Here is a 21133-nt window from a genome sequence, read left to right as displayed (position 1 = left end):
CAGTTGAACTGGACTCCTTCCACACACTGCTCCGCAAGCGCAATAACAGGGGCTGAAACATCATCTATGCGGAATTTTCTCATAAGTTTAATGGCTAGTAGCCGGGTGGCGACTCACACCCCTCGGTCGTTGATGCTCACTATTACATACCCACACTTTCCTTTTTCCAGCTTATATTTTACCTTCATTGTCTCTGCAAGACCCACATCGCTACTTGTTCCGGCTATGTCTGTGGGGTCATTCCCTTTAATCGGCAGGTAAGTAATCCAGTGTTCTAAATCAGTTGTGATTGGAATTGGCTCTTCCAACTAGAGATACCCATCATGTACCAGACAGAGTAACTTCTGGATCACAAAAATGGTAATGGCCGCCCGATGATAGTGGGGTATCCACCTCAGATTAAGTAAGCCCACCTTTTCCACACCCAGTAACCATTTCCACGATAGTAACTTGTCTGCAGCCAATTGGGGGAATTTGTCACTGTCCGCTAGATCCCTATCTTCGAACTTGATACTCGGTACTCGGCTCAGCGGCAAACCATCAAACCTTATCTCATTTGGATGAAGCGGGGTCTGTAGCATGCTCTTTGCAGTGTCCAGGTCCTTCGGTATCTTGGCCATGCCATTCCATGGAGAGACATATGGGGGTATTGAAGGTATTTGGAATGCATCTTCTTCGTCCTCATCCTATGCTTCAATCTGAGCAATCAGAGCTGACAAATCTTCATCATCCTCTTCGGGTTCAGTGGTGATTTCTTTGCCCTTCTCGGCTACTGACCTTTTACTAAATCTCGGTGATACCTTGACTGGCCCCATCACCTACTTGTTTTTCTAGGGCTGCTGTGTGCAAGGAGACATTGGAACCTTGGGGGTCGTAGCCACTTCATCTGGCTCCTCCTGGGTTGGATGCAGTTCTCCCGTGAACTGTGCTCGAGTTCTTTCCATGGTACTCATGGGATGCCTGGGAGTAGGGTGTTTTCTGGTATTCGTTGGTTCAGATCTCACAGAGGGTGCTATAGGAGTGCGTAAATTTGAATATATCCCTTCCCTCCACTTCTAGTTCATTAATATCTTCTAGGCGGCAGATCTTTTCGTATCTATCTCGGAACTTCTGCCTTAATGACCCGCCACCCGCTCCTCTCTACCATAACTGGAACTTCTTGTCTGGAATAGTAGCGTTAACGGTCACCTGCCAACCTTTCCACATGGTAGCGCAACCCCTTTGGCACAGCCGCGATCGTGCTCTCTGGATGGCCCTGCACGGAACCTTCTTTTTGCACCAACCTTCCTCAGACTGGTTTATAGTCCCATGCCTTCTTTCAATTGCGGGAGGTGTTGAGACTGTTCTTTCCACAGCTAGTCAGGTGGTCACACCCCAGGTGTGATGTCTCAGCATCCCTGCTAGCCCGGGTTGCGGGCACCTTTCGAGTGCCTTCGTATCCATTAGCTCCTTAGGTGTTTCTGAATGGGGTACACTCCTCCATTGGTGCAGTCACAGCCATGATAGCAGGGTTGCAGCTCGTCTTATTGCCGAGGGAGACCTAGCCAAACTGGGTTCCCTTATGTGTAGATTCACGTGGCCCACTTGTGTGATGCCTTGTTTTATTTGCTGATTTCTTTCCCTAACATTGCACTTTTCCTTCTCTGCTGTGCTTGTTTTCCATTGATTTCATGAAGCCTGATGCTACCACGCCCATTATGGGTTCCCTCTTGTCTTAATATTAGGAAGCGCACCTTCGCCTCCCCCCTATGATAGGTCCATCGACTCTCTGGTATCCGTAGAGTCCTAGTGGATCGTCTTATGCTGTTCATGTGCCCTCCTGCTTTCTTGCTAGTTTTGTCGTGGATAGCTGGCAGGATACATCGCTGCGATGAATTCAGATTTTTGCTTCGTATGCAGTTAGATGTTAGCACATCGTACACCCACACCCTATGTTGCCGATGGATACTCACCCCCTTTTGTCCTCCAATTCGACCGCACACCTGCCTCCTAAATTCGCACCACTTTCTCCTAGTCTTTTGGTGTATACTCCGCCCTTGTGCAGTTGTTGCACACAACGACCCTTCTTGTGCACCTTGCTTTTCTTCTAAACTCACCGGTTCGTAGTAGAATGGTGTGGACGGTGGTGGTATTAGTCGAATGCGTTGCTTTATCAATCGGACTATGCCTCTTGGAGAGAACCCTGTGAGATCCTCATCGCTTTCTCGTTAGAGTGAAATCAGAGGACTGTTTTCTAATCCTTTGGTCCCTCGGTAGCCTCTTCTACTCCTTGTTACCCTAGACATCAATGGATGCGCATAACCCATTTTTCACATAACAACATATTAATCCAAGTATTCAATGATTTGATGTACTTACCCCATGGTCCTTGGAGAAAGCGCCTTTCTGCTTTGCTGTAACTCAGTTCCTATTATCTGATCCAACCAGTGATCTACTGCCCATGTGATTTTGTCTTCAAATGCTTCCAGCCTATGCACCAGCTCTAGAGTCCACACGATGGGCTGATCCAGTCTACACCTTCCCTGAGTATCTGTTAGCCTCGCGATCCACTCATACAGTTATGTCGAGAAAGATACGAAGAAGATCTCAAGGATTTTTGTGTATATGTAGCAATCTAGCCACCTTTCCTCAGATATCCATGGATTCCTATTTTCCTGTACCACAAACTCGTGAAGCTTCTGATCCAACCAATCTTCAAGCTCTTTCTTTGTAATATTCTACCGTCTCGACATCAAACATCCCTTAGGCAGATCCTAATCCTAGCAACAGAACCATTTTTTGGCTTATTGGGCCTTGACCCAGGTTTGAAAGAGTTATTAGCCAAACAAATCCCACAGCTACTGGCCCTTTTGGCAAAAACTCATGGAGCGCGAACTGAGGTCTCACCCGAGGTAGCAGGGCAGGGTGCTGGAACCAGGTTTCCGCACCCTTGGGATGTCTTGATGTGGTCTGGAGGGGTTGCGAATTGTTTTGTGGCCCCGTGCCACCCTGTACTATATGCAGATCCACGCGGGTGTACGTTCTTATTAATGAAATTATTATAGATATAATCTTCTTGTTATAGTCTTTAAGAAAACATTTAACAATAAAACCTAGTGCATGCAATTATAGAAAGATATAAACTTATATAATAGATGCATAAAACAGAACACAATAGATCCGCGATAATTCAAAAACCATTTATCTTTATTAAAATCTTCCGATAATACAACCAGATTCGCCCTGCGCACATAGCTGCAGGGGTCTGCACACACAGCTACGGACTCTACCAGGCCTCTGTGCACACAATTGCAGAGCCTCTGTCTATCTACCAACACCCTTGAATCGGACTTACAAAAGCATATAATACTGTCTTTCAAAAATCCATAACACCAAGATCCAAAACAAAACTTCTCCAAAAAACTGACCTCTAGCCATAGAGCCTTGCTCTATTTATACATTCCCATGGTCCACAGACCATGGGTAGGCCGACTCTCTTCCTATTATTTTACATTATTCTCGGGCAGACAACCCTTTGACTTGACTCATTACAATTCACACTCCGCGCACTTCGCAGAGTCTTTACCATACTTTTTCCCAAAATTATGGGCCTTGTGTCCCAAAACCGTTACACGGGGCCTCCGCTACCCAACAACCATTGCTATCTTCATGAGTATAGTAACTCCTTTTATTCACAACTTTTTTTCTATTCCCTTTTGCATATTCCTTTCCTTTTTCAAATTTATCTTTATTATGACATTTGGTAGCATAATGACCGACTCTGCCACAAGAAAATCATTTGAATGGTAACTTACCTCTAAATCTTCTAGAACCCCGTTGAAGCATTTTGACAAGTTTACCTCATCTTCTTCTTCTTAAATATGTCCTGATTCATTATGTTCTTCCTTTCCTTTTGTTGAAGCTTTGAATGTGGCTTCTCTCATATCTAATGGTCTTCCTTTTCTCATCTCAAAGGCAGTTAAGATTCCGTGAAGCTGCGTCATAGTGATATTCTGTAGATCCTGTTTTTCTTCTATGGAAGACACTTTGGATTCAAATTTAGCAGAGAGGGATCTCAAAACTTTCTCAACTAAGGTAACTTCCTTAATTTCTTCACCCAGATTCTTCATACAATTGAAAACCTCATCTATACATAGGAAGTAACTAGCTATGCTTTCATCACTACGTATCTTAAGAGTTTCATATTGAATTCTGAGAGTTTGAAGCTTAACACGTTTTACCTGAGAGTCTCCTTCATAGCTTAGAATGATTTTGTCCCATATTTATTGGCTGATTTGAGCTGCATGACTTTGACAAATTATGATTGTGACAAACTTCCCAATAAAGTATTAACAGCTTTGGAATTGGTTTCATATTGATTTTTACCTGACGTATCTATAGGAATTGCTGTTCGAAATGTATATCCTCCTTCCACAACTTCCCAGACATCCATTCCAAGCAATTGTAGATATGTTGTGGTTCTTATTTTCCAATAAAAAAAGTTACTCCCATCGAAGATTGGCAGTCTAATGGATCCCATGCTTTCTTGATCATTCATGTTAGTGGATCTCCCTTCAAGTGATCAAGCTTCTTCTAAAGGACCTGCTCTGATACCAATTGTTGGAAATAATACTGCGAACGGGGTGAATCAATATTATCAGATCAATAATTTTATTTCCCAAATAGATTTATATATGTTACTTCAGTGAAGTGAACTAGCATGTACACACGACTGTGCTTAAAGAAACCAGTGTATATGCAAAGAACTTGTGATTTAGACAGTTTATCATGTGTTGAGTTTAAACTAGTACATCAGAGATTTATTAGACAGTGCAATAAAAGCATAATAAAGCATCACACATAAGCAACACACACGAACACCAAGATTTAAGGCGGAAACCCAATGTGGGTAAAAACCATCTACTGTTGTTGTCTCTGTCTTCTTTTAATAATAAGAAAATTTGTTTACAATCTTGTACTGGTGCAGACTCATACTAGTACGTAGGCTTCTACTTGAAGAAGGTTACAACCTTATCTTGTTTTCCAACTTCTACTGGAAGGTAGCTACAACCCCCTAGCTTTTGTACTAGCCAATATGTTTACTAGTACGTAGGTGACAGCCTACCGAAAAATCCACTCTTCCACCAGGGACCACGTTTCATGAATTTTCGGACTGAATACTCCTGGATCACAACACCACAAGCTGAAAGGCCACGTTTCATCAAATTTTCACACTAGACCCATCAAAGCCTTTTAAACTTACACTGCATAAACCAATATTCAGTTAATCTGAACAATCAGATCACTGACACCAGAACATTGTGCTTAACCCAGAACCCTGCATCATCATTGAGAACTAGTTGTAACCTCAAAAATCATGGATTAGAGTGTACACACTACTTGGTTGAACCCAACCTGCATGTATACACTACTTCCTTTAACCCAACCTGCGTATGTCTCTAAAGATACCGAATCATAAACTTCTGAACCAAAAACTGTACCAATTAGTGACATTTTGAAGATCTATTGTCATATTACAGAGTTCAAAACATATAGCAGCAAGGATCACCCTTCCTTCTCAATCAATCAATCAAACAGACTCAATTTCCTTATACAACAGTTCTATGTTCAGGTCTAAGAGGACTTCATTGACAGACAAAAATAAAACAACAGAATTTGATCAGATAGATCAGTCAGATCTAAACATAAGATTTTCTTTTGTGTACGCTACTTAGAAGAGTCGAAACTATGTGTACATGCGCTTTGGCCGAGACGAACCTGCGTACAGATCTACAAATTTTGACTCAGAACTTTGCTGCAATTCCAAACTTCAGACAAATCCCGATCATGATAGATAACAAATAGAACAGGCGCAAAACATTAGATCTGGTCACTCCCAATATCAGATCATTCAAGAATAAGTCATTCCAAGTCTCATGATTCCTGATCCAATGTTGAACTCAAGGTGCATGTGAATATTTCAGATCTAGTCCCAAACATAACCCCGCAATATAATATATACTTCAGATAGAAGTATTCCTTAGAATCTCATTGCTTGCACACCTTGGCCTAATGATCCTCTCCTCCTTATATACTCTTAGGCCTTTCTCAATACCCAATACCTAGGGTCAATACCTTGGACCAAGTGCCTCAGACCAATTATCTTGGACCAAAATATCTTGGATCAAATACCTTGGACCAAAAACTTGGTTTTCCAACATGTACTTGCTTTTCCTCTTGTGAAAGTGTGTGTATACGTTATACGCTTCTTTTGTTCTATTAAACCGCGTGTATATGCGCCTTGGACAAAGTGAACCAGCGTATACCTCTCTTTCTTTATTCTTTGGAGTCCGATCTGTAATCCTTTGCTGTTGACCTGCTGCATTGTGAGATTTCATCTGAGTGAGTTGCCATCAAGAACAATACCTATATCATAATGCCAATGTTTTTGTTAGTTCAGTTTTAGAGCTCTCTCATTATTCTCTCTCTCTCTCTCTCTCTCTCTCTCTCTCACTCTTGGACACAAAGTTTCTTGGAGAACTTTGGCATTGGATCAAGAAAGGGAAAGAAGGTAAGAGGAAGGAAGGAACAAGCAAGGAAGAACAGGATCAAGTAGTTACACCATGATTCTTTGCAGCTATCGATTTGCATGTGTGATTTCATTGCTACATTTGAAATGCATGGTATTGCATGTGGTTATTTGTTGTCATGGCATGGGTTTTTCCCAGGTGTGACAATTTTTTCAACCTAGCCTTTCCATTTCTGGATAGCCATGTTGTGATGAGGTCCTCATGTTTTGGTTGAGCTGGATTATCGGATGGATTCGAAGATGAGTGGGGTGGATATCCAAAAGAAAGAACACATCGCCTAGTGATCCCTGAACCAGAATGTGGATTGCGGTAAAGCCAATGGCCTAGTGACCCCTGAACCAGACTATGGGTTACGTTAAAGCCAGGTATTGTGTTCCTCGGTAGGCCTAGGAATATTCAAATGGTTAATGGTGGGATATACGGTAAAGCCTAGAGGTGGTTCCCCTTGATTAGGCCTAGGAATACTTGAAAGTGAATGGTGGGATATATGGTAAAGCCTAAAGGGTGGAGTCTCGGTTAGGGCCTATTGATCTAGTGTGGATTGCAGTAAATTCTAGAGACTAGGAGGAATGAAAATTCCACATGGTGTAGGTGGAGAAATCCGGTGGTATCCATGCTTGTTTTATGGCCTAGTGATCCCGGATGAATTGTGGTAAAGGCTAGTTCTATTGATGAGTTTGAGTTGGTGTAGCCTCGGGAATCCCTATTTGAGTTTGTTTTTAAGTCCCACAATCATGCTTGGCATATGGCATAGGGGTAATTAGCTGAAAGAAAGATTTGGTTCAACCAATCTATGGTTGGGTGGTTCATGGAAGTCCCAAAACTGGTTGGCCTTTACATTGTTAATATGATGTTATTTATCCTTGTTATTTCATGAGTATTATACTAGTTTATATGTGGATTATATGGATATTGTTTCCTTGGTATTTTTGTTGTTATTATGTTGGTTGTGAAGATGTATTATGGAAATGGCTATTTATGCCTCTCATCATTTTTTTACTTGTAAATGAATGAACAATGTACCTATGGCCTAATAGATGATAATGCAGCTAATGTGATTTGGAAACAATGCCTCATAGCGAATCTTAGATAAGTATGAGACCCTTATTCTCAATTCTACTCTCAAGACTTGTAGCTTTCATGTTTATGACATGTTGGATGAAATTCCTGTCATGGTTAGTAGGGGTCCAGTCTAGTCCTTGTTGATGTTTATGTAAATGTGTATTTTTTCTGCTGTGAAAGCGAGTCATTTTTTTACCTGTCATTGAGTTTTGAGCAGTGACTCGGGCTTTGGGTCTAAAAAAGTGGCACAAATCTCGAAGTCACAGGCATAAGACTGAGGAGAAAATTCCCCACATGCACCCATACCTTGTTGTGGGAGTGACCGGAGCCTCCCATATGCACCCTTGTCCATATCAAGGGAGCATCCAAGGGTTTAATGGTCTAAAAACTTAGTTGGACCTAGGGACTGGTCATGGGGATTGTTGAGTCCCAAACCTGCACTTCCCTATATACCCTTTCAGCCTTCTTTTTCCATTTACTTCATCCACCAAGCTATCAAATCGTTGCATATTAGTCTAAAAAGAACTTATGAAATAGTTTCGTAACTATGTTTATGACTGTTGTTTGATTTAGATTTTTGTTCAAGCAGCTATGGAAACTTGTCACTTTCCACAGCCAGCCCAAGTTTCTGCAGCCATTTTGTTAAAGGCTGTGCTACAGGTGTCCAATGGAGAAACTGGCCACATGGGTAAGCTACAAGTGACGTGTACATGGAGTGTGTCCCCTCAGTTCAGCCAAATCACTCATAAATGGTCGTGGTCAACGGCGGTCAAAGGAAGGGCCAAATGAGGAGTTTTGCGGTGGCATGACTCTGTTTTGCCCACGTGAAGGTTTGCGTGGCACGATCCTTAGTTTCCGGAGGTACTGGCACACCTGTAGAGCATCCCATGAACTGAATCGAGCAGCCACCACTCCATGGATTCAACTGTCATGATGACCATCACGCTAGATCTCGGGTCAAGGAGATTTACGTGTGTCTTGGCAGCATAAAATCTAGGAATTAGTTGCAGCACCTTTACTTATAAATAAGGTGTTGATATATGCTGGATAGTTAGTTTTTGAAATGTAATTTTGACTGTTGTTATCAGCCCACTGTACTGCGCTTCACTTTGTTTTATTACTGCACTTTAAATACATGAGAAGACAGCTTTCCTGAATCTGATTTGTGACTAAGTGATTGACTGGCCGAGGTTGCAAAGGGCCCTTTTACACCAAAGCTTTGTATAGTTTCTTACTTGCTTTCATTTACTGTTTTTAAATCATTGCTTGTATATATATGTATTGCATTGTTTTGATGTTCATTGATGTCCATATTTCCTTTATGTTTTCTTTTATAACTGTTAGCTGATCAGTGCTTCTTTTACAAGTTTTTGTAGGTAGCCTGGGCAGATTTACATATTTTTGATAACTACTGACATGAGATCATCTTGTCCTTTCTGCTGATTTTCATTTCCTGAGTTTAATTCCAGCACTATCATTTTTCAAATTGTGTTTTGCTTATTTACTTTTCTGCTACTTAGACATCATATTACTCATCTGTTTATGATTTCCTTTCTATAGTCAAGTGACTCTATTAGTAAGGAATCAGAATATTACTTATTGTAGTGTGATTTAGTTTGTTTTCCTGCAAGTTAGAGATTGGATTACTTATGTCATTTTCAGGAGTTGAAATATGAATGAGTAGTTAAATCTTAGTTTCCTTTTATGCAATTTAGATATCATATTATTCAGCTTGTTTATGATTACTTCCTATAGACGGAGTGAGTCGAAAGGTGAAGGGTCAGAACGGGGGTTGAAGTAGTGTGATTTAATTTGCTTTGCTTTCAGTCTTTGATTTGCTTTAAGTTCAGTTTTTACTTTCTTTTTCATACAGCAGTAAGGATACTGGGCCATTCTCACTAGTTCACTGTTTTTGTACATTTACTTCCTTTTGAGAATTGATTTCATTACAGTCAGTTTGGAACTTTCTTTTTGAAAAATTTTAAGTTTGAAAAATCACTGTAGAAATCACCATTACCATCCATACTTAACTTTCAATTTCGCCATCACACACTAGGGAATCCATAGAAGATAAACCCAAAAACAAACTAAAAAAAACTCAAAAACGACAAAAGACTAAGAAAATGGTTATCTTGTACATATAGTACACCTCACTTCATCAGTTTATGAATTCTGGATTGACATTTTAATTAGAAATTTAGAACACACTAAATTGACCAAACATTTTGGCGCCGTTGTCAGGGAAGTGAAACTAGGTAGCCAATTTCTTAAAATATATATATATAATAAAAAAAAAAAATTCAAGGAAGGAAAATTGATAACCTCTCAAAGTATGCTCTCCTCTTGCACTTAGCGTGATCTGGAGGATCAAAAAAGAGAAAGTTATTGGTTTAATAGCTTCTTGAGTATGCTCTCTTCTTGCACCTAGAGTGACCTGGAAGATCAGAAAGAGAATTATTAGCCTGACTTGAAGAAAAATAAAAATGACATGCATAGAGCAAGAGATTCTAGGGGAAGGTTTTTAGCTAGAGCCAAGAGTTCGATTTTCACAACTCCATCTACTTCAAGGAATAGACAAGAGACACATCCATCATCTCCAACCCACACTCCTAGCCCTAGGATTCCTGGAATTCAAGAGGCAGTAGTTGAATTAGGAGACTCTTCCACAGCATCCATCGAATCTGAATTAGGAAAATATCCTTTCTTTCCTTCTACAGTGAGACACATTGTAATTGAAGAAGTAGAATCACCTGAGGAAGAAGAGGGAGAAATTCCTCCTCGTTCACCATTAGTAGAGGAACCAGAGGACTCTGAAATCTCTGAGGAAGCTATCATGACAGAGGAGGTAGTTAACGGATTTGGTATAGGTAGAGGTAGAGGAGGGGGAGGAGGAAACAATGGAGGAGGTAGAGGTAACAATGGGGGAAATAGGGATGGAGATAACTCATTCGGATTTCCTATAGTCGATGAGGATTCTCAAGCAACAATGAAAAATATTTCACCATCTGTCCTCCCAAACTTTCATGGGTTAAGAAATGAGGATCCTGAAACATTTCTATTTGAGTTTGAGATCGTGTGTCGAACTTATGATTATCTGGAAGACTCTCAAAAACTCAAACTATTTCCTTCAACATTGAAAGGAGCTGCTTTGAAATGGTTCATGGGATTACTTACTCAATCCATTAGGACTTGGAATGATATGAAACAAACATTTTTGGATAGATACCTGGACTATTGTATGCCCACCAATCACAAGGATGAAGTGCTCAAAATGGTGCAAAGAGAAGATGAAAACTTGGAGGATTTACTTGAAAGATAGCAAAAATGAGTAACTTAGATGAGGAAACCCTGAAAGCCCTTCTATTAAAAGCCATTAGAGATGAATGGATAGATATTTTGAACATGATGGGAAAAGGAGACATATCTCAACTTCCACTTCATGATATAGCAGAGCTGTGTGTCCATCTCTCAAGAGGAAAATCTAAAATTGGAAAAGGGCCTAGAGATCCTTCTCTCATCAGAGCAAACAAATCTGCAACTGGATCAGTAAGTAGGGCTGAGATTGGCAATATGCTTGATGAATTCAAAACTAATATCTTAGGGAGTCTTAGTGAGCAACTAGACACTCTTAAGATACACAATAAGCAGAAAGCAGAAGCTGAATCTTTGGCCATATTTTGCCCAAAATGTAGAAGAAACATGCTCTAAGGGAATGTCCCTTGGATGCAAAAGTTGTAGAAACTTGTGCGATTTGTTCAGAGAATCATGAGACCAAGGATTGTCCTTCAATTCCTGGGCTCAAAGCTGTCTTCCAAGAAGAACCAAATACAATGGAGTCTCTCTGTTTTGTTGCAAGGAGACCTTGGCAGGGGCAACAAAACCAAGGGTTTAACAACTCTATGAAATTTCAAACCCCACCAAATTGGAATCCTTGGCAACAACCTTGGTCCCAACCTCAAAATCCTTTTCAATCATGGGTACAAGGCATGCAAAATCCTTATGGAAGATTTGCTCAATTTTATCAATATCCTCCATCTTTTCAAAACCAACAAGCTCCACAACTTCCAAATCAAAATCCACAACTATCATTGCCATTTCAACAACAACAACCTTCTCAACAGAATCCAAATTCTCAACTCTTGCTTCCATTCCAATAGAAGTCAAATCAACTTCCTTCCCAGCCATTGCCAAACCCCAATAATAAAAACCCTCAAAATGCTTACATGGTAGAAGGTCAACAATTTCCTACCTATATGATTGTTCCTCTCAATGATGTACAACTCAGATCTGGTAGAGTTTTAGATAAACCTTCTATAGATTCCCAAAAGCAAAGCATTTCTGAGGAAGATTCTCTTGAAGCCAATAAAGGTTCTGAAGCATCTCTTCAAAACCCAAGCACTCAAAAAGAAAAAGAAAAAGAGCTAACCCCCACAACTCCTATAGTTGAGCAACTGCATCTTCGTCCACACCTCCTTTTCCTGAAAGATTACAAAGTGACAAACGGGTGGAAAAACAAATCTTGTTGCCTGACTATGATTTCCTAGATGAATTGAAGAATGTCTGTATCAAGATTACAAGCCACTAAAGAGATTCCTATTCTAGCAAAAACAATAAAGGAGTTGAGTCTTAAAAGACTAGGAAGGAAACCTAGAGATACAAGAAGAATCCACCTGGTAGGAAAAATTGCAGATATCATGATGGGAAAAATTACTATGCAGAAGTATGTAGATCCTGGTAGTCCAATTGTCAAAACACATATCAATGGGGTAGAAATTCCAAATACTTTGATTGATTTAGGGGCTGCTATCAACATTATGAGTAGACAAACTATGGAACGGCTGAAACTTCCTAATCTTCTTTTTACACCTACTTTACTGCAACTTGCAGATCGATCAATTATCAAACCAGATGGTGTATTAGAAGACATTTCGGTCTCCTTAGACTCTTGGGAATATCCAGTAGATTTCATGTTTTTAACTCCCAAGAGTAATTTAGGAGGACACCCTCTCATCTTAGGAAGACCTTGGCTAGCCACAGCTGATGCTTTCATCAGTTGTAGGTCTGGGGATATGTATATTTCTGATGGTAATTCGACAAAGAAATTCAATCTGTATCCTCCAGCAAAAGCAATTACAGAAATAGGAGATAATGAGTGGGTTGATGATGATGATACTATACAACCTGTCTTTACCATTTCTGAAGTTAGTGAAGATAGTCAAATTCTGAACACACTAGAAAACTTTGAAACATCTTCAGAATATGACCACACACAATTTCAGTTAGATTCTGACATTGAGTATCTATCATCTAGACAAATGTCTCTTTTCTCTATGGAAGAGTTCGGTAGTTCCGCCATTGAGATCTTTCCAAGTAAAACATTGAATATCAACAAAAAGTTGGAAAGATCACAATAAGAATAACTAACCAAAATCTTGCAAAAACATTCTACTGCATTTGCATGGGAATATACTGATATGAAAGGTATTGACCCTAAGACTTGTATTCATCACATCTACATTGAGGAAAACAGTAGACCAATAAGACAACCTCAGAGAAGGATGAATCCAAACCTTAGGGAGATAGTGAAAGAAGAGCTCCAAAAACTACATAATGTAAACTTCATTTATCCAATTTCAGATAGCCGATGGGTTTCTCCTTTGGTTATAGTACCTAAAAAGAATGGTAAATGGAGGGTATGCATTTATTACAGGGAATTGAACAAAGCAACCTTGAAGGATCACTTTCCTTTACCCTTTATCGATCAGGTATTAGATACTTTAGCAGGAAAAAAGTATTTTTCATTTTTGGATGGTTTTAGTGGCTATAATCAGATTCAGGTAGCACCTGAAGATCAGGAGAAGACCACATTTACCTGTCCATGGGGGACTTTTGCTTACCGAGTACTTCCTTTTGGATTATGTAATGCACCCGCAACATTTCAAAGGGCAGTACTAGGAATCTTTTCTGATCTAATCCATGATTGTGTAGAGGTTTATATGGATGATTTTACAGTTTATGGTAATTCGTTTGAAGAGGCATTAGAGAATTTGGAAAAAGTCCTTATAAGATGTAAAGAAACAAACCTATCATTGAGTCATGAAAAATTCTTTATGATGTTTACTGAAGGGATTGTTTTAGGACATCATATTTCAGGGGATGGGATTAAAGTTGATAGATCAAAAGTTGAAGTCATCTCCAAGTTTCCTATTCCAAATTGTCAAAAAGATGTTAGAAGTTTTCTTGGATTTACTGGATACTATAGAAGATTTATTGAAAACTTCACCAAAATAGCATCTCCACTCTTCAAATTACTTACAAAAGACTGTGAATTCAAATGGGATCCTGATTGTCAATCTGCATTTGAAACTTTGAAAACAAGAATATCTGAAGCACCCATTTTGAGAGGGCCAAATTGGAAACTTCCTTTCCATATTTCCACAGATGCTTCAGATACAGCTCTAGGAGCTGTGTTGGGACAAAAGGATTTAGTTCCTTATGCCATTTACTACACCAGTAAAAATTTGACTCCCACCGAGTTAAACTATACTGTGACTGAAAAAGAGTTCTTAGCTGTTGTTCATGCAATCAATAAGTTTAGACATTATATAACAGGCTATGAAACTTTTGTCCATACTGATCATTCTGCAATTAGATATCTCATGAATAAACCGGTTACTAATGGTAGAGTTACAAGATGGCTCTTACTTTTACAAGAATTCAATATTACTGTGTTGGATAGACCAGGGAAACAAAATACAATAGCTGATTTCTTGTCTAGAATCCAAAATACTAATGAAGATTCTCCTGTAGAGGATAAGTTTCTAGATGAGTATTTATTTGCAGTAACTACTAAGACTCCTTGGTATGCAGATATTGCTAACTATTTGGTTATAGGAAAGCTACCTCCACATTTATTTCCTGGTGAAAAAAGAAGAATTATTCAGGAGAGTTCAAGTTATTCATGGATTTCTAATGAATTGTTTAAAACAGGGCTAGATTGTGTGATCAGAAGATGTGTTCAGGAAGACGAAATGCCTGACATCCTCAAGGCATGTCATGATGAACCATGCGGTGGACACTTTGCTGACAAAAGGACGACCTATAAAATCCTTTCTTTAGGATATTATTGGCCTTCCCTTTTCAAGATGCAAAACAATATGTCAGAAGGTGTGATAGCTGCCAAAGAGTTGGGAGACCGACTCTTTCAAATGAAATGCCATTACAACCACAGGTACTCATCGAACCCTTTGAAAAATGGGCTTTAGATTTCATTGGACCCATTAATCCACCATCTAAACAGAAAAAGTATATATTGGTATGCACTGATTATGTCACTAAATGGGTAGAAGCCAAAGCATTGCCTTCTGCCACTGAAAATTCAGTTGTTCAATTTCCTTTTGAGGATATTTTTACTCGTTTTGGTGTCCCAAGAGAAATTGTGATAGATCAGGGAAGTCAATTTACATCTAACTTGATGGAGAAGCTGATGGAAGAATAAAAAATCAAGCACAGAAAATATACTCCTTACCATCCGCAAGCAAATGGCCAAGTGGAGTCTACAAACAAAGTTCTTGAGAGCATCATCACCAAAACTGTTCATCTACACAGAAAAGATTGGGCAAAAAGGCTTCCTGAAGCCTTATGGGCCTACAGAACTACATGGAGGAATATAGCAGGACATTCTCCCTATGAACTTGTTTATGGGAAAGAAGTCCTGCTCCCCATTGAGTTTCAAGTCAAGACTTTCAAGATGGTAGTCCAGTTGGGGATGAATCTATCAGAAGCCCAAAAGCACAGAATGGAGCAGCTGAATGAGCTAGATGAGATCAAACAAGAAGCAATTTTAAGGATTGATCTAGTTCAACATCAAAGAGCTAAGTGGCATGACAGAAACATCAAAGAGAGAAAGTTTCAAGAGGGAGATTGGGCATTACTGTTTGATTCCAAGTTCAAAGACTTTAAAGGTAAATTTCAGACCCATTGGCTTGGGCCATATGAAATTGACAAAGTCTTTAACAATGGAGCGGTAAGAATCAAGACCATTGATGAATTTCGGATTTCTCTTATTGTGAATGGCCACCGATTGAAAATTTATCATAAGCCACTCTCAAAAGAAGAATTTGTCAAGATGTTCCAAGAGAATTCTGCAATAAGGCTGGTGGAGAAGAATCCTTCTTCCCCACCAGCCTAGCCTTTGATTCTTTTAGTTAAAAAAATAAAAATAAAAAATAAAAAAAAAATAAAAAAATTGTATAAGCCTGAAAACCAATCATAGATTGGCAGTCTTATACAGAAAATATAGAGTGAAAATCAAGGACACTTGACACTCTATATTTTCCAAAAAAAAAAAATCTCCTCTCCTTCTCTTTCCATCTTCACTCCACCTCATTTGCCATTCCACTCCATCTCCATCTCATTCACATTTTCTCTTCATTTCACTCCGCTTCATTTTCATTTCATTCCACTCATTTCATTTTCATTTCATCAATAAAAGTTCCTTTCAGGACTATTTTCACTCAGTTAGTTCTTTTCTAACCATATTTGTTAAGCTAAGTGGGTGTTGTCCCAGTTTCCGCAGCTGGAAGCATTTTCCGCAGCCAGAAACAGTTTCCGCAGCCAGAAACGATTTCCGCAGCTACCACCACTCTGTTTTTCAAATTCACAGTCAAAATGTTAGTACAAAAATCATGAAAATGCAGGTGTAAGTGAGCAAATTCCATGAAGACATGGAGCATCTCCAAGACATCAAGAAAGAACAGTTGGTTAAAAGCTATGAGCAAGAAATGACAAAGTTTCCAAAGGTATGAGCAATTTTTTTTATCAAATAGCAATTAAAGTCATGATTATGCATAGTTATCAAACCATAAAAAAGTTCTACTATGTGCAATGATTCGATATGATAGCTCCATTACCCACTCCTATCCCACGATATTACTCCATACACCATGCATTCATTTCTTAACGATCTCATGATGGGTTTTCGAGTCTAAACTCAAGTTGACTGCACTTTCATTTGCCACCTGCGCTCATAAGATGTGACCAATCCCTTTACGGTTCTTCTCCATCGTATTTCCCGCAGCCATCTATCAAAACGTGTGATCTCCCGTACGCAGCCGTTAATTCAAAAAAAAAAAAAAGATCTCGCCTCCACTACTGTTCACTTACCATTTCATTTAAGACCTTCCTTTTCATACACACACATTTCAATTTGTGAACTCATTCACTACTGCTTATCCTCTGTTCTACCTATAATCTGAAGCATTCCTGTTACTTGCTATCGATTGCATCCATTGCCTTTTACCATAAAACCCTGCAACCGAGCTACTTCCCTCTTCTAAAATCCTCATACGCAATTGCATCCTCAGTTGAAATTTAAAACAGAGAAAGGAATGGGAAAACTACTAAGGGCAGAGCCAGAAGGACCGAAATATCTAGAAGGTTTAACCTCAAGCCAAGGATTTACTGAAGAAAGCCAAATGGTTACGGTTCATTCAAAAGTTTAAGGGCTATAACAAAGAAGTAACCAAGGCTTTTGCACGGTCGTTCGATGGTCAAAAAGTGGAGATTTGAGATTTGAAGCTCACGGTGACCGAAACAATAGTAGCAGCTACCATAGGCTTACCTCAGGAAGGTGAGAGATGGTTCAAAAATAAAAGCGTGGATGAACAGGCATGGAGAATTATGCTAAGAAACCCAGGTATGGACACCACCGTGTTTACTAAAGGAATTCTTGTTCATGCATTGAAGGAAGAATGGGCTAGTTTGCTATTAGTTATCCAAAAATTTGTCACTTGTGAAGGATGCTTTGGTTCGATGTACATGTACCATGCTAGACTGTTGATGAATTTCTTAGAGAATCAGACTCTTAATTTGCATTATTTCTTAATCTTGAGTTTGAAGAAGATGAGCATTACAGTCCAAAAACACATAGGCAATATAGACCCTCATCTATACCATCATGGACTTATAAAAATTCTTATTGAAGACCAACTAAAGAAAAACAAAGATACATTGGAACAATTCTTGATAAGAAACTACTTCCAAGAGCCATCTGAGGCCTCTAAAAGTAGTACACTAAAGACACCAAGAAAAAGTAGGAGAAGAGAAAAGAGCACCATAGTCCAAGACTCCCCTACTATAGAAACTCAAGGAATTGGTCAAAAAGTAGAAGAAGAAAGAACTAAAGACAAGAAACAGAAGAAAGAAAAAGGAAAAAGGACCATCCAAGAAGTCTACCAATCACCTGAGCCATCCATAGAGGAGGATTATCAACCACTGTCAGAAAGATTAGTACATCTTCAAGCTGCTGCTATAGCAAAGAAAAAGGCAAAAGGAAAACAGAGTATACAAGAAAAGAGTACTAGTCCACCATACTTAAGGAGAAGCACAAGGTTAAGAGGAAAAGGGAGTAAAACACAAATAAAATGGCCCCACTTCATTGACTTGGGTGGAGAGACACCTGAGAAAACTCCAGCTGGCCGTAGTCCACCTCGTCCTCAACCAAGCGTTGAAACCAGTCCTCCACATGATGAAAGCTCTTCTCGGCCAGAGCTAGAGAGCAGTCCTCCTCCTCCACCAGATTTTGAACTCAGTCCAAGAAAGACACCTGAAGTAGACCCCAATCAACAGGAAGTATATGACTACTTGGAATCATTAGAAAAATCAGCTGCAGGTCCAAGTACCACTCTGTCACTAGATGCACAAGTTCAGTCCTTAAAACAGGAGGTATTTGAATTAGAGGTCCTAAACAGGCATATCAAGCAGGAAAATGAACCACTCAAAGAGCAGAGCAAAGTAGATAAAATTATTCATGATAACACTATGCTCCATTTAGGACTATGGCAGAAGAAAAACAAGAAACTGAAGAAAAAGTGCAAAAAGTTGAGCAGAGCATTGATCAATCTCAAGTTCAGATGTCTAATAAGGAAACCAAGAATGGTGGTAGCACCAAAGAAGAAGAAAAGAGGGCTAGATGTCCTAGCAGAAGCATCAGAACATATGGATTAGAGAGGAGTGACTAAATTTTGGTTGCATGAGGACATGCAACACCTTCACAGTGGGGGTATGTTGAGTCCCAAACCTGCACTTCTCTATATACCCTTTCAGCCTTCTTTTTCCATTTACTTCATCCACCAAGCTGTCAAATCGTTGCATATTAGTCTAAAAAGAACTTACGAAATGGTTTCCTAACTATGTTTATGACTGTTGTTTGATTTAGATTTTTGTTCAAGCAGCTGCGGAAACTTGTCACTTTCCGTAGCCAGCCCAAGTTTGCGCAGCCATTTTGTTAAAGGCTATGCTACAGGTGTCCAATGGAGAAACCGGCCACATGGGTAAGCTGCAAGTGACGTGTGCATGGAGTGTGTCCCCTCAGTTCAGCCAAATCACTCATAAACGGTCGTGGTCAACGACGGTCAAAGGAAGGGCCAAATGAGGAGTTTTGCGGTGGCACGGCTCTGTTTTGCCCACGTGAAGGTTTGCGTGGCATGATCCTTAGTTTCCGGAGGTACTAGCACACCTATAGAGCAGCCCGTGAACTGAATCGAGCAGCCACCACTCCATGGATTCAACTGTCATGATGACCATCACGCTAGATCTCGGGTCAAGGAGATTTACGTGTCTCTTGGCAGCATAAAATCTAGGAATTAGTTGCAGCACCTTTACTTATAAATAACGTGTTGATATACGTTGGATAGTTAGTTTTTGAAATGTAATTTTGACTGTTGTTATCAGCCCACTGTACTGTGCTTCACTTTGTTTTATTACTGCACTTTAAATACATGAGAAGACAGCTTTCCTGAATCTGATTTGTGACTAAGTGATTGACTGGCCGAGGTTGCAGAGGGCCCCTGTACACCAAAGCTTTGTATAGTTTCTTACTTGCTTTCATTTACTGTTTTTAAATCATTGCTTGTATATATATATATTGCATTGTTCTGATGTTCATTGCTGTCCATATTTCCTTTATGTTTTCTTTTATAACTGTTAGCTGATCAGTGCTTCTTTTACAGTTTTTGTAGGTAGCCCGGGCAGATTTACATATTTTTGATAACTACTGACATGAGATCATCTTGTCCTTTTTGCTGATTTTCATTTCCTGAGTTTAATTCCAGCACTGTCATTTTTCAAAGTGCGTTTTGCTTATTTACTTTTCTGCTACTTAGACATCATATTACTCATCTGTTTATGATTTCCTTTATCTAGTCAAGTGACTCTATTAGTAAGGAATCAGAATATTACTTATTGTAGTATGATTAAGTTTGTTTTCCTGTAAGTTAGAGATTGGATTACTTATGTCATTTTCAGGAGTTGAAATATGAATGAGTAGTTAAATCTTAGTTTCCTTTTATGCAATTTAATTTCTTGCAATTTAGATATCATATTATTCAGCTTGTTTATGATTACTTCCTATAGACGGAGTGAGTCGAAAGGTGAAGGGTTAGAATGGGGTTTGAATTAGTGTGATTTAGTTTGCTTTGCCTTCAGTCTTTGAGTTGCTTTAAGTTCAGTTTTTACTTTCTTTTTCATATAGCAGTACGGATGTTGGCATTTTGGCATTATGGACATGTGTTGAACTTGATGGAAACCCTCTCACAGATAGACATTTCTCTTGATGGGGACAAGAAGAGCCAAAAGGAGAGAAGAGGGGCCATTTACATATGCTTATTGGAACCTTTGAGCCATTGGGAGCTTATCAGAGCAATAGAGGCTCTTTCTCATATATAAAGAGCTTATCGGGAGTGATCAAGCCTCATATGCATGTATTAGTGTTATCGGGAGGTGTTTGGGGGCGTAAAACCCATATATATGCATTATATCCCCTTTTCGGCGGTTACATGAATAATATCATTGCGGCATCGAAGTTTCGGCATATCGCATAACAATTATATATATATATATATATGTTTCGGCATATCGGCGCATTGGGGTTTCAGCTGTGTAACCCGGAAGCATATCGCAATGGACCCGATGGTGGCATTAACTCTGGCTTATAATAATATCGCATCCGCAGTTCGGCATATATGCGTGTCGGACTTCGTTGAAACCTCTGATTGCGGTCGGACCCGATGGAGGCATCAAACACGGTTTATAATATATCGCGTCCGCAATATATCAGAATACATAAAGGGTCACCCACCCCAATCCTCCGATTGCGATAAGAGGGGTCGGACCCAATGAAGGAATTAAAAGCATTTCATATTAAATCGCATCCGCGGTGTTCGCCCATAAGCCTCCCACTTCAAATCTCCGATAGCGATGAAAGGAGCGGACCCGATATATTAATAAAGGTTGGTTAATGGGGCATATCGCATCCGATCCATCGAATCGGACGTCGGGCATGTATTGTTAGTGATGAGAGCGGACCCAATATATTAATAAAGGCTGGTTAATGGGGCATATCGCATCCGATCCATCGGATCGGACATCGGGCATGTATTGTTAGCGATGAGAGCAGACCCGAAATATTATTAGTGAGGATGCATTATGTTAAAAGTCCGCAT

The 21133-nt window shown here is 39.6% G+C and overlaps 1 pseudogene; it reads left to right on the top strand.

The window, feature by feature from the left end:
- Positions 1-640: 640 nt before the first annotated feature.
- Positions 641-21133, top strand: part of LOC149181596 (ribose-phosphate pyrophosphokinase 1 pseudogene) — a 40913-nt pseudogene continuing 20420 nt past the window's right edge.

The sequence above is a fragment of the Pinus tabuliformis genome, chromosome 3_2, assembly GCF_031772625.1.
Source record: "Pinus tabuliformis cultivar Carrire ecotype Pingquan chromosome 3_2, CPIR1, whole genome shotgun sequence".
Taxonomy (NCBI): Eukaryota; Viridiplantae; Streptophyta; class Pinopsida; order Pinales; family Pinaceae; genus Pinus; species Pinus tabuliformis.
This window is presented reverse-complemented; position numbering and strand designations above follow the sequence as displayed.